Genomic DNA, 27,720 nt, shown 5'->3' with positions numbered 1-27,720 from the left:
TAAACAGGTGCAATTATAACAACATAATAAATGTTATTCTCTTAAGAGCTGTCATTTGCAGAATAGGAACTTCTGGGTTTATGACCCACATGTGCTAGCTGCGGAGGACACTGGGAGGGATTCTACTGGATTCCTCTTGGGGATCATTGCCGTTTATGCATCCCACCCACAGTCTCCTTTGGTAACTGTCAGCTATCTGGTGGTTGACACAGAACTTTCAACTCACAAAAAAATAAATACAAACAGGGTTTGGATAAAAGCATAATGCAAGTACAATGCAGGAAAAGGTGGGGGACATGGTGCTGTACGGCATTACAATTATAATGTTACAAGAGGTAGATCACATATAAAGCTCTGACACCAGTGGATTGTTATAAAACGCAGACTGATGCTTGGGTGGTGGTGGTGGGGGGAGATCCATAAAAAAAAAAATATATAATAATAATAATAATAATAATAATAATAAATTGCAGTTGATATTGGAGCCAGCATGGCGAAGTCCTGGCATATTTGTTTATTTGAGGCTTGAATGATTTGTACAATTTACTTAAATATTTGCATTTGTTTTTCATTTGTTCTTTCATTCCACAGTAATACTTCTGTGACTCCACAAAACCCCACAGCAGAAAAACAAAAAAGATAGTGGGTTAGTTAGTAGCAATCAGAATTAATCATAAACACTAAAGACAGCAATGGAATATTTGCAATTAAGCTTAGTTAAAACCATCTAAAAACATCTGTGGTCCAGCAAATACTTGCCTGAACAAATGTGTGTGTTTTTGTTTTCATATATTTGTAAACCAAGAAATATCTCTTTGAAGTATGTTCTATTAAACTCAGTTTTCTGGTTTTCAAGGATTCAAAAAAATAGGATTTTAATACCTACCAGTAAATCCTTTTCTCCTAGTCCGTAGAGGATGCTGGGGACTCCAAAAAGGACCATGGGGTATAGACGGGATCCGCAGGAGCTTGGTACACCAAAAAGACCTTAACTGGGTATGAACTGGCCCCTCCCTCTATGCCCCCCCCCCCCCCTCCAGACCCCAGCTATAGGAACTGTGCCCAGGAGAGACGGACATTTTGAGGAAAGGATTTTTGTTTAAACTAAGGGCGAGAAACATACCAGCCCATACCACAACATACCGTACAACTGGAGTAGCAGCAAATCAGATATCAGTATGAAATAACAACAGCAACAAGCTGAATATAACTAATACACAATCCACGTGTAAACAAATAGAACCAGTAGCAACACAACTGCAAGTAACAGTCCGCACTGGGATGGGCGCCCAGCATCCTCTACGGAGTAGGAGAAAAGGATCTACCGGTAGGTATTAAAATCCTATTTTCTCTTACGTCCTAGAGGATGCTGGGGACTCCAAAAGGACCATGGGGTCTATACCAAAGCTCCAGAACGGGCGGGAGAGTGCGGACGACTCTGCAGCACCGAATGAGCAAACATGAGGTCCTCATCAGCCAGGGTATCAAACTTGTAGAACTTAGCAAAGGTGTTTGAACTCGACCACGTAGCTGCTCGGCAAAGCTTAAGTGCAGAGACCCCTCGGGCAGCCGCCCAAGATGTGCCTACTTTTCTGGTAGAATGGGCCTTTACTGACTTCGGCAACGGTAGCCCAGCCGAAGAATGAGCTTGCTGAATCGTATTACAAATCCAGCAAGCAATAGTTTGCTTAGAAGCAGGATTTCCAATCTTGTTGGAAGCATACAGGACAAACAAAGCCTCAGTTTTCCTGGTAAGAGCCGTTCTGGCAACGTAAATTTTCAAAGCTCTTACAACATCAAGAGACTTTGGAACCGCCACAGCATCCGTAGCCACAGGTACCACAATAGGTTGGTTAATGTGAAACGAAGAAACCCCCTTCGGCAGAAATTGATGACGAATCCTCAATTCCGCTCTATCCGAATGGAAGATCAAATGAGGGCTCTTATGAGACAAAGCCGCCAACTCTGACACACGCCTGGCAGACGCCAGAGCCAAAAGCATGACCACTTTTCAAGTGAGAAACCTAACTCAACCTTACGCAAAGGTTCGAACCAGTGAGACATAAGGAACTGCAACACCACTTCAAGTTCCCACGGCGCCACAAATGGAGGATGGATATGCAGTACTCCCTTCACAAAAGTCTGAACCTCTGGAAGGACGGACAATTCTTTCTGAAAGAAAATAGACAAAGCCGAAATCTGCACTTTGATGGAACCCAATTTCAGGCCTGCATCAACGCCTGCCTGCAAAAAATGGAGAAACCGACCCAAGTGAAACTCCTCCGCAGGAGCTGCTTTGGTTTCACACCATGAAACATACTTTCTCCAAATACGGTGATAATGTTTCACCGTAACCTCCTTCCTAGCCTTAAGGAGAGTGGGGATGACCTCCCCGGGAATACCTTTCCGAGCTAAGATTTGGCGCTCAACTTCCACGCCGTCAAATGCAGCCGCGGTAAGTCCGGAAACACGCAGGGCCCCTGCAGTAACAGGTCCCCTCTTAGAGGAAGCGGCCAGGGATCTTCCATCAGTAATTCTTGAAGATCCGGATACCAGGCCCTCCGTGGCCAATCTGGAACGACTAGTATTGCCTGAACCCTTGTTCGTCGAACGATCCTCAGCACCTTTGGAATGAGAGGAAGCGGAGGGAACACATACACCGACTGAAACACCCACGGAGTCACCAGGGCGTCCACTGCACTGGCTTGGGGGTCCCATGACCTGGAACAATACCTCAGAAGCTTCTTGTTGAGGCGAGACGCCATCATGTCTATCAGAGGAATTCCCCAACGCCTTGTCACTTACCTCTTGATGAAGGGCCCACTCTCCCGGATGGAGATAGTGTCTGCTGAGGAAGTCTGCTTCCCAGTTGTCCACGCCCGGGAGGAAGACTGCCGACATGGCGCTCATGTGCTGTTCCGCCCAGCGAAGGATTCTTGTGGCCTCCGCCATAGCCGCCCTGCTCCTTGTACCGCCTTGGCGGTTCACGTACGCCACCGCTGTTATGTTGTCCGACTGGATCAGGACAGAAAGACCCTGAAGAAGGTTCTTCGCTTGCACCAGGCCGTTGTAAATGGCTCTTAATTCGAGAACATTTATGTGGAGACAAGATTCCTGGTTTGACCATTTTCCCTGGAAATTTCTTCCTTGCGTGACTGCGCCCCAGCCTCGGAGACTTGCATCTGTTGTCAGCAGGACCCAGTCCCGGATTCTGAACCGGCGTCCCTCCTAGGAGGTGAGAACTTTGCAGCCACCACAGGAGAGAAATCCTAGCCCTGGAAGATAAACTTATTTTCCGGTGCATGTGCAGATGAGACCCAGACCATTTGTTCAGCAGATCCCACTGAAACACCCGGGCATGAAACCTGCCAAACGGAATGGCTTCGTAAGCTGCAACCATCTTCCCTAGAACCCGAGTGCATTGATGAATCGACACACTTGTCGGCCTCAGAAGCTCCCTGACATTGTCTGGATTTCTAGAGCTTTGTCTTCCGGAAGAAACACTCTCTGTAGCTCCGTGTCTAGAATCATGCCCAGAAAGGGCAGCCGAGTGGTCGGGATCAACTGAGACTTTGGCAAATTTAGAACCCAACAGTGTGTACGCAGAACCGACAGGGAAAGATCCACATTTCTTACCAACTGTTCCTTGGACCTCGCCTTTATCAGGAGATCGTCCAAGTACGGGATAATTGTAACCCCCTGCTTGCGAAGGATAACCATCATTTCTGCCATGACCTTGGTGAAAACCCTCGGGGCCGTGGAAAGCCCAAATGGCAACGTCTGAAATTCGTAATGACAATCCTGTACCGCAAATCTCAGGAAGGCCTGATGTGGAGGATATATCGGGATGTGTAAGTAGGCATCTTTTATGTCGACTGACGCCATAAAATCCCCCCTTCGAGGCTGGAGATCACCGCTCGAAGAGACTCCATCTTGAACTTGAAAATTTTCAAGTACGGATTGAGGGATTTTAGGTTCAGAATCGGTCTGACCGAACCGTCCGGCTTCGGTACAACAAAGAGGCTCGAATAGAACCCTTCCCCCCGTTGGGATGGGGGAACGGGAACAATTACCCTCTGTTGACACAACTTTTGTATCGCAGCAATTACCACGTCTCTTTCCGGAAGAGACACTGGCAAGGCCGAAATGGAAAAACGGAGAGGGGGCATCTTCTGAAACTCCAGCTTGTACCCTTGAGACACTATGTCTAAGACCCAAGGATCCAGGGCTGAATGAACCCAGACCTGACTGAAGATCTGGAGATGGCCCCCCACCTGCCCGGACTCCCTCAGGGGAGCCCCAGCATCATGCGGTGGATTTGGTAGAGGCGGGAGAGGACTTTTGGTCCTGGGCGCCTGATCCTGCAGGCGACTTCTTTCCCCTTCCTCTACCCTTTGAAGCGAGGAAGGACGAGCCTTTACCTTGTTTGTACTTATTAGGTCGAAAGGACTGCATCTGTTGATGGGTTGTCTTTTTTTGTTGTGCGGGAACATAAGGAAGAAAAGATGACTTACCCACAGTAGCGGTAGACACCAGGTCCGCCAGGCCGTCACCAAACAAGACACTACCTTTGAAGGGGAGAGCTTCCATAGCTTTCTTGGAGTCGGCATCAGCATTCCATTGATGGATCCACAGCGCCCTCCTGGCCGAGACCGCCATGGAATTGGCTCTTGATCCCAAGAGGCCAACATCCCTCGCAGCATCCTTTAGGTAATCTGCAGCATCCTTGATATAACCAAGAGTCAAAAGAATATTATCTTTATCAAGGTTATCCATATCAGAAGCTAAATTATCAGCCCATTTAGCAATAGCACTACTCACCCATACCGACGCCACAGCAGGTCTGAGCAATGCACCCGTATTAACAAAAAATGGCCTTCAAAGACGTTTCCAGCTTGCGATTCGCCGGATCCTTGAGAGCAGCCGTGTCAGGGGACGGAAGCGCCACCTTCTTGGACAAACGGGATAGAGCCTTGTCGACATTCGGAGATGACTCCCATTTTTCCCTGTCATCAGAGGGGAAAGGATACGCCATAAAAATTCTCTTGGGAATCTGCCACCTCTTGTCCGGCGACTCCCACGCTTTTTCACAAAGAGCATTCATTTCATGAGAGGGGGGAAACTTCACCTCAGGGTTTTTCCCCTTAAATAGGCAAATCCTTGTTTCCTGAACTGTATGTTCGTCAGAAATATGTAAAACATCTTTAATAGCCACAATCATGTACTGAATACTCTTAACTACCCTTGGGTGTAAAGTAGCCTCATTAAACTCGACATCGGAATCTGAGTCCGTGTCGGCATCTGTATCAACCACCTGAGTAAATGAACGTTTTTGAGACCCTGAGGGGGTCTGCACCTGAGCCAAAGCATCCTCCATGGATTTTCTCCATGTCTGTGTCTGAGAATCAGATTTATCCAACCTCTTAGACAACAAAGCAACAGTGGCATTAAGTGTACTCAACATAGCAACCCAATCAGTAGTCGACTGTGTCGACAGAGACATTTCCAGCTCCTTTTCTGTGCCCCCAGTAACTTCCTCCAGGGAGGAACACTCAGCCTCAGACATGTCGACACAAAGTACCGACACCCAACACACACACTGGCCAAATAAGGGGGACAGCCTACAGGGAAGCCTAAAGAGAGAAACACAGAGGAAGTATGCCAGCCCACACCCCAGCACCCATATACTACACCAAAATAATGTCAGTAGCGCTGTTAATAACAATAAAAGCACCAAAAATATTTGTGGCCCCCCCCCCCATTTGTGCTCCCTGTTACTTGCGAGGAGCCTGGAGGTCCGGGCCAGCGTTCTCTGCAGCGGCTGTGGAGAGAGGAAATTGGCGTTGGTAAGCTGTGCGGCTAAGCCCCAGCCCTTCCCGACGCGCTTCAATCCCGCTCAATTTCAAATTCTTTATACTGGTGGGGGTTTAATATACGGTGCCCGGGCACCGAATATAGCGTTAACCAGTTGTAACAACCTCAGCAACTGCTGCCCAGGACGCCCCCCCCCCCCCCAGCTCCCTGCACCCTGTGAGTGCCGTTGGTGGATGTGTGTGGGAGCATGGAGCGCAGCGCTACCGCTGCGCTGTACCTCATTGCTGAAGTCTTCTGCCGTCACTGAAGTCTTCGGATCTTCTAATACTCACCCGGCTTCTGTCTTCTGTGAGGGGGGTGACGGCGCGGCTCCGGGAACAAGCAGCTAGGCGAACCAAGTGATCGAACCCTCTGGAGCTAATGGTGTCCAGTAGCCTAAGAAGCAGAGCCTTTAACTAAGCAGAAGTAGGTCTGACTTCTCTCCCCTCAGTCCCACGATGCAGAGAGCCTGTAGCCAGCAGGTCTCCCTGAAAATAAAAAACCTAACAAAAATCTTTCCAGAGAAACTCAGGAGAGCTCCCCTAGTGTGTGCCCAGTCACTCCTGGGCACAAAGTCTATCTGGGGTCTGGAGGGGGGGGGGGCATAGAGGGAGGCGCCAGTTCACATCCAGTCAAGGTCTTTTTGGTGTGCCCAAGCTCCTGCGGATCCCGTTTATACCCCATGGTCCTTTTGGAGTCCCCAGCATCCTCTAGGACGTAAGAGAAAATATACATATTCCTGGAGGGGAAATCCTGCCAAGCACAGTAACATCACAGCACAGTGTGCCATGCTTGTGGCAGTATACAACTTCCACCATTGATTACATACATGCATCCGTTAGCAGCACTTACAGTGCCTGCGTCTCACCGGAAACCTCAAGCTGACTCTACTTGTATCAGCTTTTATCTGAATACACACCATTCCGACAGTAACAGCGGAGACCAAGGTGCAGTCGGCAGCACGGTCATCTCTAGCGGTGTGTCGGCCCAACGGAGTATGTATCTGACTGTGCACGGTAGCAGACACAGTCAGCGACATAGCGGGTACACACTAGACGATGTACTCCAAATGTTGGTCTGATCAGACGGATCGGACGACGGATTGTCTCGTGTGCACTATAAGTCCTTGAATCAGGACTGTTCTACTGAAATTGGGACGTTTGGGTGTGGAGTAGAAAAGCAATCGCCGGATATTCTAAACTAAGCTAGCAGGACCATCCTACCACGTTGTATTGGTTTTCTATTTTAAGTAAGTGATTTGTTTGAAAACAGAATAGTCCTTTAAGCATAGAAAGCAAGTGTCATTAATCTGCAATTTCAACAAATGTTTCAAATTCTTTCATCACGTGAACAAATAGAAACAAAAGTTAAGAAAACCTGATTTATGTTTTATAAGTGCTCTAATTTCCTGGGATTCTGAGAAGTGCTCTGTACCTGGTGTATTATGCTGTGCTGGTGTTACACCTCCTTATCAGCAGAACTTTAAAGTGTCAAAGATAAGACGGTAGGAATGAAAAGGGGTTATCTAGTTGTCAACTGTTTCTTGATTTACAAAGAGACCCTGTTAAAGTAGATATTTCTGTAATGTGACATGTATGCTTTATTTTGGAATATTAAGCTATACAGTATAACTGCTGTCCCTTTGTTGACCATAAACATGTATTTAAATATGTGAGAAGCTTACATGTTCTCCCCACACTCCAAAAATACATACATCAAAAATATGCTGGTAGGTTAATGTAATACGGATCCAAAACTACTAACACTCCCCACACACCAAAAATATGCTGGTAAGTTATGCTGCTTTCACATCGCAAAACCTGCTTTTGAAATGGTATTTGAAACGGTTCTTAAAACGGGTCTGAGCAGTTAAACCCCTTTCACATCTCATGTTGTAACCAGTAAATTACCATTTCATTACCGTTTTGGTACCTTTCACACTGAACCCGTTTCACCCATAGAAAACAGTGGTTGTCATTATAAATGGACTTTTCTGGCCCACACATTATTAATAATTATTAATTAATTCATTATTAATAATTTGGATAGTCGTACGATGGAACCCAGCAGCATGAAGCATATCTATTTATATTAGAAGGGATTAGGTACTTGGGTTGTCTTTTTTGAAGGCACAAGAATTATTTATATATTTTTTTAAATATATATTTATTTATTTTTAGATGGAATGGTAAAATTCAGAAAAAAAATGGCGTGGGGTCCCCCCTCCAAAGCATAACCAGCCTCAGGCTCTTCGAGCTGGTCCTGGTTCTAAAAATGCGGGGAAAAAATTGACAGGGGATCCCCCGTATTTTTAAAACCAGCACCGGGCTCTGCGCCTGGTGCTGGTGCAAAAAATACGGGGGACAAAAAGAGTAGGGGTCCCCCGTATTTTTTACACCAGCATCGGGCTCCACTAGCTGGACAGATAATGCCACAGCCGGGGGTCACTTTTATACAGTGCCCTGCGGCCGTGGCATTAAATATCCAACTAGTCACCCCTGGCCGGGGTACCCTGGGGGAGTGGGGACCCCTTCAATCAAGGGGTCCCCCCCCCCCCCAAGGGCCAGGGGTGAAGCCCGAGGCTGTCCCCCCCCATCCATTGGCTGCGGATGGGAGGCTGATAGCCTTGAGTAAAATGACAGAATATTGTTTTTTCCAATAGTACTACAAGTCCCAGCAAGCCTCCCCCGCAAGCTGGTACTTGGAGAACCACAAGTACCAGCATGCGGAGGAAAACCGGGCCCGCTGGTACCTGTAGTACTACTGGGGAAAAAATACCCAAATAAAAACAGGAGACACACACCGTGACAAGTACAACTTTATTACACACTGCCGACACACACATACTTACCTATGTTGACACGAAGCAGTCGGTCCTCTTCTCCAAGTAGAATCCACGGGTACCTGAAAATAAAAGATAATTATACTCACCTGATCCATGGTCCAGAGATAAATCCACGTACTTGTCAAAAAAAGAAAACGAACACCCGACCAGCGAACTGAAAGGGGTCCCATGTTGACACATGGGACCCCCACGTCCCCCCCCCCCGTGACTGCTGTCACTGAAAGGTCTCGTAAGCCAATCAGCGAGCGCAACGTCCTTGCACTCTGCTGATTGGCTCTGTGCGCGTCTGAGCTGTCAGCGCATCGCACAGCTCCCTCCATTATATTCAATGGTGGGAACCTTGCGGTTAGCGGTGGGGTCACCCGCCGGTCAGCGGCTGACCGCGGGTAACCCCACCACTGACGGCAAAGTTCCCACCATTGAAAGTAATGGAGGCAGCTGTGCGATGCGCTGTCTGAGCTTAGACGCGCACAGCCAATCAGGTGAGCGCCACGGAGTAGCGCTTCCTGATTGGCTGAAGGGACCTCAGTGACAGGAGTCACGTGATGTCCCGGCATTCGGGGAAAGGGGTCTCATATGTCAACATGGGACCCCTTTCAGTCCGTTGGTACGGGTGTTCGTGTTTTTTTTTTGCCAAGTACGAGGATTATCTCTGGACGTGGATTTATCTCTGGACACTGGCAGGTGAGTATAATTTTTTTCACAGGTACCCTCGGATCGTCGGAGACTGTGGTAGTCGGCGTGTCAACATAGGTAAGTATGTATGTGTGTCGGCAGTGTGTAATAAAGTTGTACTTGTCACGGTGTGTGTCTCCTGTTTTTATTTGGGTATTTTTTTTTCAGTAGTACTACAGGTACCAGCGGGCCCGGTTTTCTCCCGCATGCTGGTACTTGTGGTTCTCCAAGTACCAGCTTGCGGGGGAGGCTTGCTGGGACTTGTAGTACTATTGGAAAAAACAATATTCTGTCATTTTACTCAAGGCTATCAGCCTCCCATCCGCAGCCAATGGATGGGGGGGGACAGCCTAGGGCTTCACCCCTGGCCCTTGGGTGGCTGGGGGGGGGGGACCCCTTGATTGAAGGGGTCCCCACTCCTCCAGGGTACCCCGGCCAGGGGTGACTAGTTGGATATTTAATGCCACGGCCGCAGGGCACTGTATAAAAGTGACCCCCGGCTGTGGCATTATCTGTCCAGCTAGTGGAGCCCGATGCTGGTGTAAAAAATACGGGGGACCCCTACGCTTTTTGTCCCCCGTATTTTTTGCACCAGCACCAGGCGCAGAGCCCGGTGCTGGTTTTAAAAATACGGGGGATCCCCTGTCAATTTTTCCCCCGCATTTTTAGAACCAGGACCGGCTCGAAGAGCCCGAGGCTGGTTATGCTTTGGAGGGGGGACCCCACGCCATTTTTTTCCGTGTTTTTCCCGTTTAAACGTTTATAAAGCCACTCTCACATGGGTCTCCTGTGTTTTCCAAGCTGTTTCCTGGTTGTGGCTGCTGACATCACACATGGAGACAGCCTATGACCTGCTGGGGCTTGCAAATACCGTTTCAGACCCTTTCACACTGCACAGTGAAATGGGACTGAAACGGGTAGGACCCTTCTTTTTTACAGTTTCAAAATACCGGTATTTTGAAAACGGTGAATTGAAGGGGACCCTTTCACATCGCAGCTTGACCCGTTTAAGAAGCCAGTTAAAACGGCAAAATACCGGGTATAAGCTGCGGTGTGAAAGGGGTACTAATGTAATAGTGATCCAAAAATATTAACGCTAGTGTGTGTGTGTGTCCATGTGATAGTGAATATTGGGGCGGATTTATCATATGCAATGACTTTTAAAACTTGTTGCATATGATAAATGGTGTTCCAGCCAATCAGCTCCTAACTTTTTATGTGTTTAAAAAATGACAGTTGGAAGCTGATTGGCTCATTGCGATAAAACCCACTGATGAATCAGCCCAATAGACTGGGAGAGCTCCACTGTGAAGGACTGAAATGTTCTCTGTAAAGTTCTGTGCAAGCGTGTAAATATTAGTATAAATAACCACTATAGGGCCTAGACTGGCGGAACGTACATACCACCGCTGGTACCGCAGTATCTCTTGCAGAAGTTCTTTAAAGTCATTTGAGGATCTAGCCAGAGCCGGCCATAGGTATAGGCAAACTAGGCAATTGCCTAGGGCATTTGATATGCCTAGGGGCATCAGCAGCTTCTGCTGATTAAAATGATATGCGGCATGCCTATATTCTGTGTGTTGCATTTCATGTGCAGATACAGCCACAGTCTCACACAGTATATAGGCATGCTGCATATCATTTTAATCAGCAGAAGCTGCTTGTGCATCCTAGCCACATAGCAATGCAAATAAGATGCATTTTCATTAAAAAAACGTGCCCGACGTTATCATTGAGGCAAGATTTATGAGGACACATCTGTATCCAAGCAGAGGCAGAGGTCACAGTGTTAGTAGCAGTGTGAGTGCTGTGTGCATGTGAGTGGGTTGGTTGTGCAGTAGTGTTCAGAATATGTGTAAGGAGCATTATGTGTGTCATGTAAAAATGCATCATTAATGTGCAACATATGTGTAAGGGGCACTGTGTGTAATTATGTGTATAAGGGCATTAATAATGTGCGGCATATGTGTAACGGGTACTACTGTATGTGTGTCATTATGTGTAAAGGGGCACTAATAATGTGCAGCAAATGTGTAGGTGGCACTGTGTATGTCATTATGTGTATAAGGGCATTAATAATGTGCGGCATATGTATAAGGGACATTATGTGTAAAAGGGCATTAATAAAGGTTCTCATAATGTGTAAGGCGCATTATGGTTATAAAGACATTAATAAGGTGTCTCATTTTACTGCATTACTGTGTGGAATTGTGTGTATAAATGCATTACTAATGTGTGTCATTTTGTGTATAAGGTGCTCTACTATATGGCGTTGCGTATAGAAAGGGCACTACTGTGTCGTCTAATGTGAATAAAGAGCAATAGGGTGTGGTGTAATGTGAATAAGGAGCAATTCAGTGTGATGTAATGTGAATAAGGGGCTCTACTGTGAGGAGTAACGTTTATAAGGTAAAGTGATACTACTGTGGGATGTAATATGAATTATGGACACTATCGCATGATCAAATGTGAATAAAGTTGCAGTACTGTGTGGCGTAATTGGAATTGGGGTTACTATTGTGTGGCCATGCCCCTTGTCAGCAAACCCCCCCCCCCCCCCTTTTGGGCTGTGCGCCAAATGTGCGAGCTGTTCCTATTTAAAGTATAGGGGGTACAAACACCAAAATAAGGACTGCTATGGGTGAGGGGTGATGGTGCTGGGAAAGAGGTGCAAGGTCAGAGGCAGAACCAGCGGTGGTGCTAGGGGGCACCAGCCAAAATCTTGCCTAGGGCATCATATTGGTTAGGGCCAGCTCTGGATCTAGCTATAGTTTCTCTGACGTCCTAAGTGGATGCTGGGACTCCGTAAGGACCATGGGGAATAGCGGCTCCGCAGGAGACTGGGCACAACTAAAGAAAGCTTTAGGACTACCTGGTGTGCACTGGCTCCTCCCACTATGACCCTCCTCCAGACCTCAGTTAGAATCTTGTGCCCGGCTGAGCTGGATGCACACTAGGGGCTCTCCTGAGCTCCTAGAAAAGAAAGTATACTTTTAGGTTTTTATTTTCAGTGAGATCTGCTGGCAACAGACTCACTGCTACGAGGGACTAAGGGGAGAAGAAGCGAACCTACCTGCTTGCAGCTAGCTTGGGCTTCTTAGGCTACTGGACACCATTAGCTCCAGAGGGATCGAACACAGGCCCAGCCTCGGTCGTCCGGTCCCGGAGCCGCGCCGCCGTCCCCCTTACAGAGCCAGAAGCAAGAAGATGGTCCTGGAAATCGGCGGCAGAAGACTTCGGTTTTCAACAAGGTAGCGCACAGCACTGCAGCTGTGCGCCATTGCTCCTCATGCACACCTCACACTACGGTCACTGATGGGTGCAGGGCACTGGGGGGGGGGGGGGCGCCCTGAGCAGCAATATTAAACACCTTGCTGGCATAAAACTCACATAATATAGTCTTAGAGGCTATATATGTGAAAAATACCCCTGCCAGATATCCATAAAAAAGCGGGAGAAGTCCGCCGAAAAAGGGGCGGAGCTATCTCCCTCAGCACACTGGCGCCATTTTTCCCTCACAGCTCCGCTGGAAGGATCGCTCCCAGGCTCTCCCCTGCAGTTTCAAGACTACAAAGGGTAAAAAAAGAGAGGGGGGGGGGCACTAAATTTAGGCGCAGTAGTATACATATAAGCAGCTATAAGGGAAAATCACTCAGTTATAGTGTTAATCCCTGTGTTATATAGCGCTCTGGTGTGTGCTGGCATACTCTCTCTCTGTCTCCCCAAAGGGCTTTGTGGGGTCCTGTCCTCAGTCAGAGCATTCCCTGTGTGTGTGCGGTGTGTCGGTACGGCTGTGTCGACATGTTTGATGAGGAGGCTTATGTGGAGGCGGAGCAGATGCCGATAAATGTGATGTCACCCCCTGCGGGGCCGACACCTGAGTGGATGGACTTGTGGAAGGAATTACGTGAAAGTGTCAACTCATTACATAAAAGGTTTGACGACATAGCAGATGTGGGACAGCCGGCTTCTCAGCTCGTGCCTGCCCAACTGTCTCAAAAGCCAACAGGGGCTCTAAAACGCCCGCTACCTCAGATGGCAGACACAGATGTCGACACGGATACTGAATCCAGTGTCGACGACGATGAGACAAATGTAACTTCCAATAGGGCCACACGTTACATGATTGAGGCAATGAAAAATGTGTTGCACATTTCTGATGTTACCCCAGGTACCACAAAAAAGGGTATTATGTTTGGGGAGAAAAAACTACCAGTGGTTTTTCCCCCATCTGATGAATTAAATGAGGTGTGTAGCTTCCCCCGATAAGAAACTGGTAATTTCTAAAAAGTTACTAATGGCGTACCCTTTCCCGCCAGAGGATAGGTCACGTTGGGAAACATCCCCTAGGGTGGATAAAGCGCTCACACGCCTGTCAAAGAAGGTGGCACTACCGTCTCCGGCCGTCCTGAAGGAGCCTGCTGATAGGAAGCAGGAGGCTATCCTGAAGTCTGTATATACACACTCAGATATTATTTTAAGACCGGCTATTGCTTCAGCATGGATGTGCAGTGCTGCAGCTGCGTGGTCAGATTCCCTGTCGGAAAATATTGATACCCTTGACAGGGACACTATATTGCTAACCATAGAGCATATTAAAGACGCAGTCTTATACATGAGAGATGCACAGAGGGATATTTGCCGGCTGGCATCTAAAATAAGTGCTATGTCCATTTCTGCCAGGAGAGGGTTATGGACTCGGCAGTGGACAGGGGATGCAGATTCTAAAAGGCATATGGAAGTTTTGCCTTATAAAGGTGAGGAGTTGTTTGGGGATGGTCTCTCGGACCTCGTTTCCACAGCGACAGCTGGGAAGTCAGCTTTTCTACCCCATGTTCCCTCACAGCCAAAGAAAGCACCGTATTATCAGGTACAGTCCTTTCGGCCCCAAAAAGGCAAGCGGGTTAAAGGCGCGTCCTTTCTGCCCAGAGGCAGAGGGAAAAAGCTGCAGCATACAGCCAGTTCCCAGGAACAAAAGTCCTCCCCCGTTTCCTCTAAGTCCACCGCATGACGCTGGGGCTCCACAGGCGGAGCCAGGTACGGTGGGGGCCCGTCTCAAGAACTTCAGCAATCAGTGGGCTCGCTCACGGGTAGATCCCTGGATTCTTCAAGTGGTATCTCAGGGGTACAAGCTGGAATTCGAGACGTCTCCCCCTCGCTGTTTCCTCAAATCTGCCTTGCCAACAACTCCCTCAGACAGGGAGGCTGTGCTAGAGGCAATTCACAAGCTGTATTCCCAGCAGGTGATAGTCAAGGTGCCCCTCCTTCAACAAGGACGGGGTTACTATTCCACAATGTTTGTGGTACCGAAACCGGACGGTTCGGTGAGACCCATTTTAAATTTTAAATCCTTGAACACTTATATAAAAAAATTCAAGTTCAAGATGGAATCGCTCAGGGCGGTTATTTCAAGCCTGGACGAGGGGGATTACATGGTATCACTGGACATCAAGGATGCTTACCTGCATGTCCCCATTTACCATCCTCACCAGGAGTACCTCAGATTTGTGGTACAGGATTGTCATTACCAATTCCAGACGTTGCCGTTTGGTCTGTCCACGGCACCGAGGGTATTTACCAAGGTAATGGCCGAAATGATGATACTCCTTCGAAAAAAGGGAGTTTTAATTATCCCGTACTTGGACGATCTCCTGATAAAGGCGAGGTCCAGAGAGCAGTTGTTGGTCGGGGTAGCACTATCTCGGGAGGTGCTACAACAGCACGGTTGGATTCTAAATATTCCAAAGTCACAGCTGGTCCCTACGACACGTCTACTGTTCCTGGGGATGGTTCTGGACACAGAACAGAAAAAAGTGTTTCTCCCGGAGGAGAAAGCCAAGGAGCTGTCATCTCTAGTCAGAGGCCTCCTGAAACCAAAACAGGTGTCGGTGCATCACTGCACGCGAGTCCTGGGAAAAATAGTAGCTTCCTACGAATCAATCCCATTCGGCAGGTTCCATGCAAGGACCTTTCAGTGGGACCTGTTGGACAAGTGGTCCGGATCGCATCTTCAGATGTATCGGCTGATAACCCTGTCTCCAAGGACCAGGGTGTCTCTGCTGTGGTGGCTGCAGAGTGCTCATCTTCAAGAGGGCCGCAGATTCGGCATACAGGACTGGGTCCTGGTGACCACGGATGCCAGCCTTCGAGGCTGGGGGGCAGTCACACAGGGAAGAAACTTCCAGGGACTATGGTCAAGTCAGGAGACTTCCCTACACATAAATATTCTGGAACTGAGGGCCATTTACAATGCCCTAAGTCAGGCAAGACCCCTGCTTCAAAACCAGCCGGTACTGATTCAGTCAGACAACATCACGGCAGTCGCCCATGTAAACCGACAGGGCGGCACAAGAAGCAGGATGGCGATGGCAGAAGCCACAAGGATTCTCCGATGGGCGGAAAATCACGTGTTAGCACTGTCAGCAGTGTTCATTCCGGGAGTGGACAACTGGGAAGCAGACTTCCTCAGCAGGCACGACCTCCACCCGGGAGAGTGGGGACTTCATCCAGAAGTCTTCCAGCTGATTGTGAACCGTTGGGAACGGCCACAGGTGGACATGATGGCGTCCCGCCTCAACAAAAAGCTAGAAAGATATTGCGCCAGGTTGAGAGACCCTCAGGCAATGGCTGTGGACGCTCTAGTGACACCGTGGGTGTACCAGTCGGTTTATGTGTTCCCTCCTCTTCCTCTCATACCCAAGGTACTGAGGATAAGAAAAAGAGGAGTAAGAACTATACTAATTGTTCCGGATTGGCCAAGAAGAACTTGGTACCCAGAACTTCAAGAACTGATCTCAGAGGACCCATGGCCTCTGCCGCTCAGACAGGACCTGCTGCAGCAGGGGCCCTGTCTGTTCCAAGACTTACCGCGGCTGCGTTTGACGGCATGGCGGTTGAACGCCGGATCCTGAAGGAAAAGGGCATTCCGGAGGAAGTCATCCCTACGCTGATTAAAGTTAGGAAAGAAGTGACCGCAAACCATTATCACCGCATATGGCGAAAATATGTTGCGTGGTGTGAGGCCAGGAAGGCCCCAACGGAGGAATTTCAGCTGGGCCGTTTTCTGCACTTCCTACAGTCAGGAGTGACTATGGGCCTAAAATTGGGTTCCATTAAGGTCCAGATTTCGGCTCTGTCGATTTTCTTCCAGAAAGAACTGGCTTCACTGCCTGAAGTTCAGACATTTGTTAAGGGAGTGCTGCATATTCAGCCCCCTTTTGTGCCTCCAGTGGCACCTTGGGATCTCAACGTGGTGTTGGATTTCCTAAAGTCGCATTGGTTTGAGCCACTTAAAACCGTGGATTTGAAATATCTCACGTGGAAAGTGGTCATGCTGTTGGCCTTGGCTTCGGCCAGGCGTATGTCAGAATTGGCGGCTTTGTCATGTAAAAGCCCTTATCTGATTTTCCATATGGATAGGGCAGAATTGAGGACTCGTCCCCAGTTTCTCCCTAAGGTGGTATCAGCTTTTCATTTGAACCAACCTATTGTAGTGCCTGCGGCTACTAAAGACTTGGAGGATTCCAAGTTGTTGGACGTAGTCAGGGCCCTGAAAATTTATGTTTCCAGGACAGCTAATGTCAGGAAAACTGACTCGCTATTTATCCTGTATGCATCCAACAAGCTGGGTGCTCCTGCTTCAAAGCAGACTATTGCTTGCTGGATCTGTAGTACGATTCAGCTTGCACATTCTGCGGCTGGACTGCCGCATCCTAGATCAGTGAAAGCCCATTCCACGAGGAAGGTGGGCTCTTCTTGGGCGGCTGCCCGAGGGGTCTCGGCTTTACAACTTTGCCGAGCAGCTACTTGGTCGGGGTCAAACACATTTGCAAAATTCTACAAGTTTGATACCCTGGCTGAGGAGGACCTAGAGTTTGCTCATTCGGTGCTGCAGAGTCATCCGCACTCTCCCGCCCGTTTGGGAGCTTTGGTATAATCCCCATGGTCCTTACGGAGTCCCAGCATCCACTAGGACGTCAGAGAAAATAAGATTTTACTCACCGGTAAATCTATTTCTCGTAGTCCGTAGTGGATGCTGGGCGCCCCCATCCCAAGTGCGGATTGTCTGCAATACTTGTATATAGTTATTGTTTAACTAAAGGGTTATTGTTGAGCCATCTGTTGAGAGGCTCAGTTATTGTTCATACTGTTAACTGGGTATAGTATCACGAGTTATACGGTGTGATTGGTGTGGCTGGTATGAGTCTTACCCGGGATTCAAAATCCTTCCTTATTGTGTCAGCTCTTCCGGGCACAGTATCCTAACTGAGGTCTGGAGGAGGGTCATAGTGGGAGGAGCCAGTGCACACCAGGTAGTCCTAAAGCTTTCTTTAGTTGTGCCCAGTCTCCTGCGGAGCCGCTATTCCCCATGGTCCTTACGGAGTCCCAGCATCCACTACAGACTACGAGAAATAGATTTCCCGGTGAGTAAAATCTTATTTTCTCTGACTGTGGTCCAAGAGACCTCATCCTGCAGCCTGCCCAAGGAGAATCTTATATGTATGCGGTAATTCAGCTTTACCGTGAATTGCACAGTAACGGTCTCCAGCAGCTGTAGAAAATGTAACGAACAACCAACTACAGTATTTTGACTTTTGATAAAAATAATATTGTTAGTTTTAGTGCTTTATGTACACTTGCGCACGTTCATCTATCCAGATATCACAAGGCCTTATAGCTGAAGTGTCAATCGACAGTTCTAGAAGACGGTACTTCAGAGACGGTATCCGGTCTCTAGGTCGACAGCCACCAGGTCGACCACTATTGGTCGACATGCAGCAGGCCAACAGGGTTTCTAGGTCGACATGACAAAAGGTCGACATGAGTTTTTCACGCTTTTTTTTTCTTTTTCATTTTTTTTACTTTTTCATACGTTATGATCCACGTGGACTACAACTGGGAATAGTAACCTGTGCCGAGCGCAGCAAAGCACCTTGCCGAAGCATGGCGAGCAAAGCGAGGGGACAGTTAACTAATTGGGGTATCCGGTCACTCTACGAAGAAAACGACACTACATTTTTTTTATTTTTTAAACCATGTCGACCTAATGCTTGTGTTGACCTATTTTGGGTGTCGACTTAGTTACTGTCGACCAATAGTGGTCGTCCTAGACACTGTCGACCTAAGTGTGGTCGACCCTATGAACCACACCCTCAGAGACACACTGTATACATAAGAGCCCAGCGTGTTCTTATTTCTGGTGTAACATCAGGAGATGGGGAAGAATTAGCAGAACTAAGAGCCTTATTCAGCTTCAGTTGCAAAATTGCAAATCGGACAATTATCAGCAGACTGTGCATGTGCCGCGAATGCACTGCATGCGCGCTGTGGCTAAATTGCGATCGCAATTTCATTGACAGGAAGTGACCGTTCGTGGGTGTTAACATGGCGTTTGTGGGGAGTGGTTGGAAAAACGCAGGCGGATCATGGCCGTTTTCAGGGTGGTGCATCCGACATCAGTTGCAATGGATTGCGACTAAAAACATGGCACCAGTGCGACTGCATTCTCATTATTCTGAGTAGCCCTGGGTCAACAGCAATTGTCGATGGTACTCTATTTCTACGTATGCATCACAATTTTGCAATTGCATCGGTGGGTGTCTTACCTTTCTGGGCAGCTCTTCACATGTGATTTTTAGAAGAAGCAGGATTGAGAAAATTCCAATTTTTGTCTCAATGGCGATCCACGCTGAATTAGGCCCTATGTAACAGAAACCACTGGTAACTCCCCTGACAGATTATCTTTTAGGAGCGCTCACTGTGCTGAAGAATCACAACGTTGTTTTCCTGCGCCATTCTCACACATCAAACAACTACTATATTTTAAGAAGATCAATTTAAAATAGGATTTTAATTACCTACCGGTAAATCCTTTTCTCGTAGTCCGTAGAGGATGCTGGGGTCCACATTAGTACCATGGGGTATAGACAGGTCCCTTGGGAGCCATGGGCACTTTAAGAGTTTAAGTGTGGGCTGGCTCCTCCCTCTATGCCCCTCCTACCAGACTCAGTCTAGAAACTGTGCCCGAGGAGACAGACATACTTCGAGAGAAGGAAATACACAGATAGTGGTGAGATTCACACCAGCTCACACATAACAGAAAACCAAGCTAACCAGCTTGAAATAATTCAGCAACGGCTGAACAACAGTACTTAACCAAGTAACAAAGCAGTACTTAACTAAGTAACAAATGCAGGACAATGAAGTGCTGGGCGGGTGCCCAGCATCCTCTACGAACTACGAGAAAAGGATTTACCGGTAGGTAATTAAAATCCTAATTTTCTCTTATATCCTAGAGGATGCTGGGGTCCACATTAGTACCATGGGGATGTACCAAAGCTCCCAGTACGGGAGGGAGAGCGCGGAGGCTCCTGCAGAACTGATTGACCAAACTTTAGGTCCTCAGAGGCCAAAGTATCGAACTTGTAGAACTTAGCAAACGTGTTCGATCCTGACCAAGTAGCCACTCGGCAAAGTTGAAAAGCTGAGACAACCCAGGCAGCCGCCCAGGAAGAACCCACCTTACAAGCAGAGTGGGCCTTAACAGATTTTGGACACGGCAAGCCTGCCGTAGAATAAGCATGCTGGATAGTAAACCTGATCCAATGACACCCAACCTTGTTGGGATCATAAAGGACAAACAGAGCGTCTGACTTTATGTGACGAGAGGTTCTCTTCACATAAATCTTCAAAGCCCTTACAACATCCAAGGATTTTGAAGCAATTAAGGAGTCAGAAGCCACTGGCACCACAACAGGTAGGTTGATATGAAAATCTGCAACATCCTTCGGAAGAAATTTCATGGAAAATTAAGTAGGGGCTCTTGCAGGACAATGCCGCCAATTCAGACACACGTCTAGCATTTGCCAATGCCAATAGTGTGACCACCTTCCAAGTAAGAAACTTGACATCAACCTCCTGTTAAGTTTGAAACCAATCCGACTGCAGGAACTGCAGCACCACATTAAGATCCCAAGCTGCCGTAGGAGGCACACAGGGAGGCTGGATGTGCAGAACCCCTTTCAAGAAAGTCTGAACCTCAGGGAGGACAGCCAATTGTTTCTGGAAGAAAATGGACAAGGCCGAAATCTGGACTTTTATTGACCCCAACCGCAGGCCCACATCCACACCTGCTTGCAGAAAGAGAAACCGCCCTAGTTGAAACTCCACCGTACGAAACTTCTTGGATTCACACCAAACTTTTTCCAAATTCGATGGTAGTGTTTAGACGTTACTCCTTTCCTAGACTGTCAGGGTAGGAATAACTTTGTTCGGAATGCCCTTCCGAGCTAAGATCTGGCGTTCAACCTCCATGCCGTCAAACGTAGCTGTGGTAAGTCTTGATAAGCGAACGTGTTGCAGAAGGTCCTCTCAAAGAGGAAGAGGCCTCGGATCTTCCAGCAGTAACTCCAGACGATCCGCGTACCAAGCCCTTCTTGGCCAGTCCGGAGCAATGAGGATCACTTGAACTTTTTTATTAGTTTGAGAATCCTTGGGATGAGTGGAAGTGGAGGGAACACATACACCGACATGAACACCCACGGAGTTACTAGGCCATCCACCGCCACTGCCTGTGGGTCGCTCGACCTGGAACAGTACCTCTGAAGCTTCTTGTTGAGGCGGGAGGCCATCATGTCTATTTGTGGTATGCCCCAAAGACTTGTCACCTCTGCGAACATCTCTGAGTGGAGGCCCCACTCTCCTGGATGGAGATCGTGTCTGCTGAGGAAGTCCGCTTCCCAGTTGTCCACTCCCGGAATGAAGATTGCCGACAGCGCCACCGCGTGCTTTTCCGCCTAGAGGGTGATTCTAGTTACCTCTGATATTGCAGCTCTGCTCTTCGTTCCGCCTTGTCGGTTTATGTAGGCCACTGTCGTTACATTGTCCGGCTGAACCTGAATGGCCTGATCTTTCAGAAGATGTGCCGCTTGTAGAAGACTTTTGTACACGGCCCTTAGTTCCAGAATGTTTATCGGAACGATGGATTCCAGACTTGACCACCTTCCTTGGAAGTTTTCCCCTTGGGTGACTGCTCCCCAACCTCTGAGACTTGCATCCGTGGTTAGGAGGATCCAATTCTGAATCCCAAACCTGCAGCCCTTTAGTAGGTGAAGTTTGCAGCCACCAGAGGAGCGAGATTCTGGCTTTTGGTGACAGACGTATCCTCTGGTGCATGTGAAGATGAAATCCCAACCATTTGTCCAGGAGATCCAGTTGGAAAGACCGTGCATGAAATCTTCCATACTGTAGAGCCTCGTAGGAGGCAACCATCTTCCCCAAAAGGCGAATGCACTGATGAACCGCGCTGGCTTCAGGACATCCCGGACCGTTGTTTGTATCACCAACGCTTTCTCCTACGGCAAAAACACCCTCTGCACTTCCGTGTCGAGGATCATCCCCAGGAAGGATACAGTCTCTTGTCGGCTCCAGATGCGACTTTGGAAGATTCAGGATCCATCCATGATCCTGGAATAGTTGAGTGGAGAGAGCAATGCTCTGCAACAGCTTCTCCCTGGAAGACACTTATCAGCAGATCGTCCAGATAAGGAATTATGTTCATACCCTGCTTGCGGAGGAGTAGCATCATCTCCGCCATGACCTTGGTGAACACCCTCGGTGCCGTCGAAAGGCCAAACGGCAGTGCCTGGAACTGACAGTTACAGTCCAGCAGCGCAAATCTTAGATAAGCCTGGTGAGGTGGCCAGATCGGAATGTGAAGGTACGCATCCTTGATATCCAGAGATACTAGAAATTCCCCCCCCTCCAGACCTGAGATCACCGCTCTCAGAGACTCCATCTTGAATTTGAATTCCCTCAAAGAAGGGTTCAACGACTTTAGGTTCAAAATTGGCCTGACCGAACCATCTGGTTTTGGTACCACAAACAGGTTTGAGTAATAACCCTTGTTTGCCAGGTGAGGTGAAACTGGAAAAATGACATTTGACTTTAGCAATTTTTGAATGATTTCCTGTAGGATAGCACTTTCTGTCAGCAAAGCTGGTAAGCCTGATTTGAAGAATCTGTGAGGTGGGAGTTCTTGAAACTCCAGTCTGTACCCCTGGGTAACAATATTTTGTACCCAGGGGTCTATGCCCAATGACGCCCGGACATGACTGAAATTTCTTAATCTTGCTCCCACCTGCCTGATCTCCAGGCTGGGAGGTCCACAGTCATGCCGAGGATTTTGAGGAAGCAGAACCAGGTTTCTGTTCCTGGGAACCTGTTGGTGCAGGTTTTCTGGATTTCCCCCGACCTCCTCTAAAGAAAGTGGAAGGGGGTTTGGACTTTTTAACTTTCGCAATCCGAAAGGACTGCATTGTAGACGTAGGATAAGATTTCCTAGTAGGCGGTGCTACTGAGGGAAGAAATGTTGACTTACCCGCAGTTGCCGTGGAGATCCACGTATCTAATGCTTCCCCAAACACAGCCTGACCTGTGAAGGATAGGTTCTCCACAATCCTCTTGGATTCTGCATCAGCAGACCATTGACGCAGCCAGAGACCCCTGCGTGCCGAGACAGCCATGGAAGAAGCCCTCGCATTGAGATGGCCAAGGTCCTTCATGGCCTCCACCATTAAACCTGCAGAGTCCTGTATGTGACGTAAGAACAATTCAATGTCACTTCTATCCATAGAATCTAATTCCTCTAGTAATGTGCCTGACCACTTTACTATGGCTTTAGAAATCCAAGGACAAGCAATAGTGGGTCTTAAAGCTACGCCAGTAGCGGTGTATAATGATTTGAGTGTAGTCTCAATCTTACGGTCAGCCGACTCTTTTAAAGCGGTGGACCCTGGGACAGGTACAACCACTTTTTTTGACAACCTAGACACAGACGCGTCCAGTACAGGTGGGATTTCCCACTTTTTCCTGTCCTCCACAGGGAAAGCAATGAGAACCCTTTTTGGGATCTGGAATTTTTTCTCTGGGTTTTCCCAGGATTTTTCAAACAAAGCGTTTAATTCCTTAGACGCAGGGAATGTAAGGGAGGATTTCTTATTGTCAGTAAAGTAAGCCTCCTCTACTTGCTCAGGTACTGTACCTTATCAGTAATGGGTAAAATGTCCCTAATAGCCTCAATCATGAGTTGCATCACCTTAGCATGGGATGCATCTCCCCCCTGCATATCCCTATCACCGTCCCCTGTATCAGAGTCGGTATCCGTGTCAGCTTGCATTATATGGGCAAGAGCACGCTTCTTTGGGTATATAAGTGGGGTCTTTGATGAGGTAGTGGGAGCTGAATACGACAATACCTCAACAGACTTTCTCAAAATGTGTTTCAGTCTCATTTTGAGCTATCCGAGATGAAATCTGGGATATCATTCCCCTAATAGAATCCACCCATGGGGGTCCGGATTCAGAAGGCTGAGACAGTATATTCCAGTCCTGAGCACATGGAATAGGCTCTTCGGGAGAAGATACACACTCTGCAGCACAAGATACAGAGTTCCTAGACATGTTTATGTGAGCTACAGTATACAAACACGCACACCGGAAAATGCAAGCACAGTTTCCCTCAGAGTACCTTCAGAGAGACACAGAGTATAAGGAGCATGCCACACAGCGCCCCAGTAGGCAGTTAATACAGTAAACAGCCGGCGCTGACTGAATAACCTTAATAGATTAAACAGCTAATATGTCAAGCCGCCCCCCTTGTCTATAACACCCTGGTACCACAGAGGTATGCTGGAGTTATGTGGAGGGCAGAGCTCCCTGTCAGCATCTCTTCAGTGTGATCTTCATGGAGAAAATGGCGCTGGTGAGTGCTGGATCCGCTATGAGTACGAAGCCCCGCCCCCTGTAATGGCGCGTCTTCCCACTTTCAGTGATTATACTGGCCTGAGGTGATTTGGCTGCTAACAGTGGGATTAGCCCTTGTTAGCATCTGTGACCAGTGTAGGGTATGTGCTCTGGCCCAGGGCGCCCCTCACAGCACCGTACTTCAAGTACCGCTGAGCCCTCCGGAGCGCAGCCTGTCAGAGCTGCGCTCCTACCCTTGTGCCGTCATTCCCGCCGGCAACCCGCTTACCAGGGCGCCGGCGTCATACTCACCACTCCATCTTCTGGCTCTGTTAGGGGGTGACGGCCGTGCTGCGGGATTAGCAGTCACCTCGTGGGCTGGCGATCAGCACCCTCAGGAGCTCAGTGTCCTGTCAGCGGAGCTAGCGAACCATTAACTTCAAGAGTTGATTCCTACTCCCTCCCTAAGTCCCACGAAGCAGGAAAACTGTTGCCTGCAGCTCTCCTGTACCCAACAACTCTTAGAAAAACAATAAAACTAGAAAAAAATCCTAGGAGCTTCCCTAGCTGTGACCGGCTCCTCCGGACACATTTTCTAAGCGGAGTCTGTTAGGAGGGGCATAGAGGGAGGAGCCAGCCCACACTATTAAACTCTTAAAGTGCCCATGGCTCCCAAGGGACCCATCTATACCCCATGATACTAATGTGGACCCCAGCATCCTCTAGGACGTAAGAGAAATAAAATTTTCATAAATATATTGTAAGTATAAATACATTGTGCTCTGTGCATGCAAATAAGCACAGGGATGAGAAGCAGAAAACTGGTGGAAACCTACTATGAATGGTGTACACACGCATTGCATATTAATAGTAAATTAATCCATGCGTCTCCACAAAGATGAAAGCAAGATTAAAAAAACTTTCTCCCATATGCAGTGGTTATAAAAACTAATTCTCTTTTTAGAATTTTTCCCCATTTTGTTTTTTTCCTACAAGATGGATTTGTTCAGGAATCTGTAATCATTGATCACCATACACAACTAAAAGAACGCCTGTATCGGATTAGAGAAGTAGTCCCCTCTTTTACCAAAATACACTGAAATAAACCCAACTAATTGTGATGGGTTCATGGGTATAATTCATGCAATTCAGTTTCTACTCCAATCCTCAAGTACCAAATACAGGCAATGTTTTCAGTAATGTGTCAATGATTATCGATGTCCACCCGTCAGCAGATCAGATTGCTGCATTGGATCGTCATTGGCAGTAAAAGGAATCACGCCGTAGATGTATGCCCGGCATTACATAAGTAATTCAATTTGTGCAGTGAGATAATATTGGTTAAATCACCCATGTTGCAATTTAACTCTGTGGTAGGCGCTTCCAAAGGTTTGTTGGGGGTGGCGCAGTCCCAAAGCCTATTAGGGTACATGTAATGGTGAGGAACGTTTTCCCTCTGCATTCCTTATAATGATGCTCTGAAAGTCCCACTTCATTATCTACTTGCAGTGCTTCCTAAACTCAGTCCTGACAGCACCCACACAGTCCAGGTTTCAAGGATATCCATCATGCATGAGGACAGATGCCTTAAATAGTACAACGGGATTGGTAGGGAATGCTGGCGTTCAGAATACCGTCTGCAGCATCCAGACAATCAGAATCCCGACAAGGGGAAGGTAAGTATACTTACCTTCCACACATGGCCCCCTAATCCTAACCATTCCCCCACTAGCTTAACCCTAACCCTCCATAGTAGCGCCTGAAGCTAGCCCCTCCCTTCCCACAGCCTAAACCTAACCCTCCAGGAGGAGATGCCTAACCCTAACCCTACCCCCCCTCCGGAACTTACATCTCCAAAGTCCTGGCTGTCAGTATTCCGGCACCAGGCAGGTAATCCTATTTGGGATGCCGGTGTTGGTATTCCGAGTAGTGTTGGGATCCTGGCATCGTTATTTCACCTGCCGGGATCCTGACCGGATCCTAGTACAGCAGTCAGTTTAATTTAACCATCTGTGCTCAAACATGGATATCTTAAATCCTGGTATGTTGGGGTGCCTTGCGGATTGAGTTTGGGAAACTGTGAGCTACTGTATTACACATTACTACTGCGCCTTTACAGAGAAGATGTAAACTAAGAACCCGTTTGGGGGGAGGGGAGTTTTTTGGTTATTATAAAATCAAATTATGTTGCTAATGTTATAATACTACTCAAAAGGGATTTACCTCATATCCACTACTGTGAATTCAAAGATAGAATGATTAGGTCATGAAACATTCCAGAACATCAACTAAAATAACCAATTTGCATAGTGTTGGCTTAGGAAGGCACACAGCTTCCTCCCTTACAATTCACATTTAATTACCCATATCCTCTACTATTCTAAGCTCCATCCCTTTGATCAGGATACTTATTGTGACCAGGAAATGATGAGTGAAAGGGATGACTCTGCAGGGCTGTGCTCCTGCCAGACCTGCTCATCTGTAACGCGTGCCAAATATGACATCAGCAGGCACCGAACAAGTAAAATAAATGAAAATACTCCGCACTGTCCTAATGTGATATTTTTTTCTCTCATGCATCTTAAAATGGAGAGGTAATTCAACGTCAATGCAATGTATCACAGAATATCACTGCGTACATTACAGTCTATTACGGTAGTCAATAATAATTATACTGTACATTACTATAGTGTTTGAGGGAAAGTCATTGGTCCCAAAGTGCCTCTGCCCAACTGTTATGGAGGCAATAGAGTGCCATCACGTTGAATTGAACTGACCACATAGTACTACTGACTTTCATAGGACTAATTACTTATTTCATTATTTTACACAAACGTATATGAAGGTGTCACAGGTACAGACTTAGGTGTGTGTAGGACATACACAAGACTGAATGCAAATCCAGGACAAACGTTTGTTCATAGCCTCACCCCTTTGGGCTCTGCATACAGGACAATCCCACCAATACCACGACTATTAGGAGATGGGCAGGGCAGTACAGTAAGTGCTTTGTGTAATCGTGTATTAAAGCAGTAGAATAATAATCGTTACTAATTATCAGGATGGGATTAATGGAAAACCCTGATCAGCTGCTGATCACTAGCAAACCAGACACGAGTATAAAAGTACTCAAATAATGACCGTTGGGCCCATTTCCTAGGTTTAAAAATCACAAAAAAGAACCGTAAAAATATCTATCACTTCCTATAGGGAAACATGAAATCAAAACTTCTCATTGCGTTAGGATTTTGGGAATGCAGAAGTATGAGAACATAGAAGGTTAATAAACTAGCCACCACCTGCTCAGAGGTATCTGTGCACTTCCAAGGACTGCGACACCTGCATTGATGCCATTAAATGCAGCAGCCCACACTTGCCCATATGGCCTGTCAAGCTATTGCACAACTAGGGCGCAGGGAGCTTTAAGGAAAAGGGTTTAATGAGGACACGTGCGCAATAACCTCCCTTAGAAATATTCTCCTGTACTCAACAGCCAAGGATCTAGTTTCACTACGGACTTAATAACATCCTGTCTTTCCATCCCTTTAACGGCCTCCATGGCACACATCAACACTCGTCCTTTCTCCCGATTTCCTAACTCCATGC

The 27,720-nt window shown here is 47.6% G+C and overlaps 1 protein-coding gene across 1 annotated transcript in view; it reads right to left on the bottom strand.

The window, feature by feature from the left end:
- Window positions 1-27,720, bottom strand: part of CSRNP2 (cysteine and serine rich nuclear protein 2) — a 127,309-nt gene that overhangs the window by 78,057 nt on the left and 21,532 nt on the right. The window lies entirely within an intron of this gene.

This window comes from Pseudophryne corroboree, chromosome 2, assembly GCF_028390025.1.
Source record: "Pseudophryne corroboree isolate aPseCor3 chromosome 2, aPseCor3.hap2, whole genome shotgun sequence".
Lineage (NCBI taxonomy): Eukaryota > Metazoa > Chordata > Amphibia > Anura > Myobatrachidae > Pseudophryne > Pseudophryne corroboree.
The sequence above is the reverse complement of the archived record's forward strand: the minus strand, read 5'-3'. Positions and strand labels throughout refer to the sequence as shown.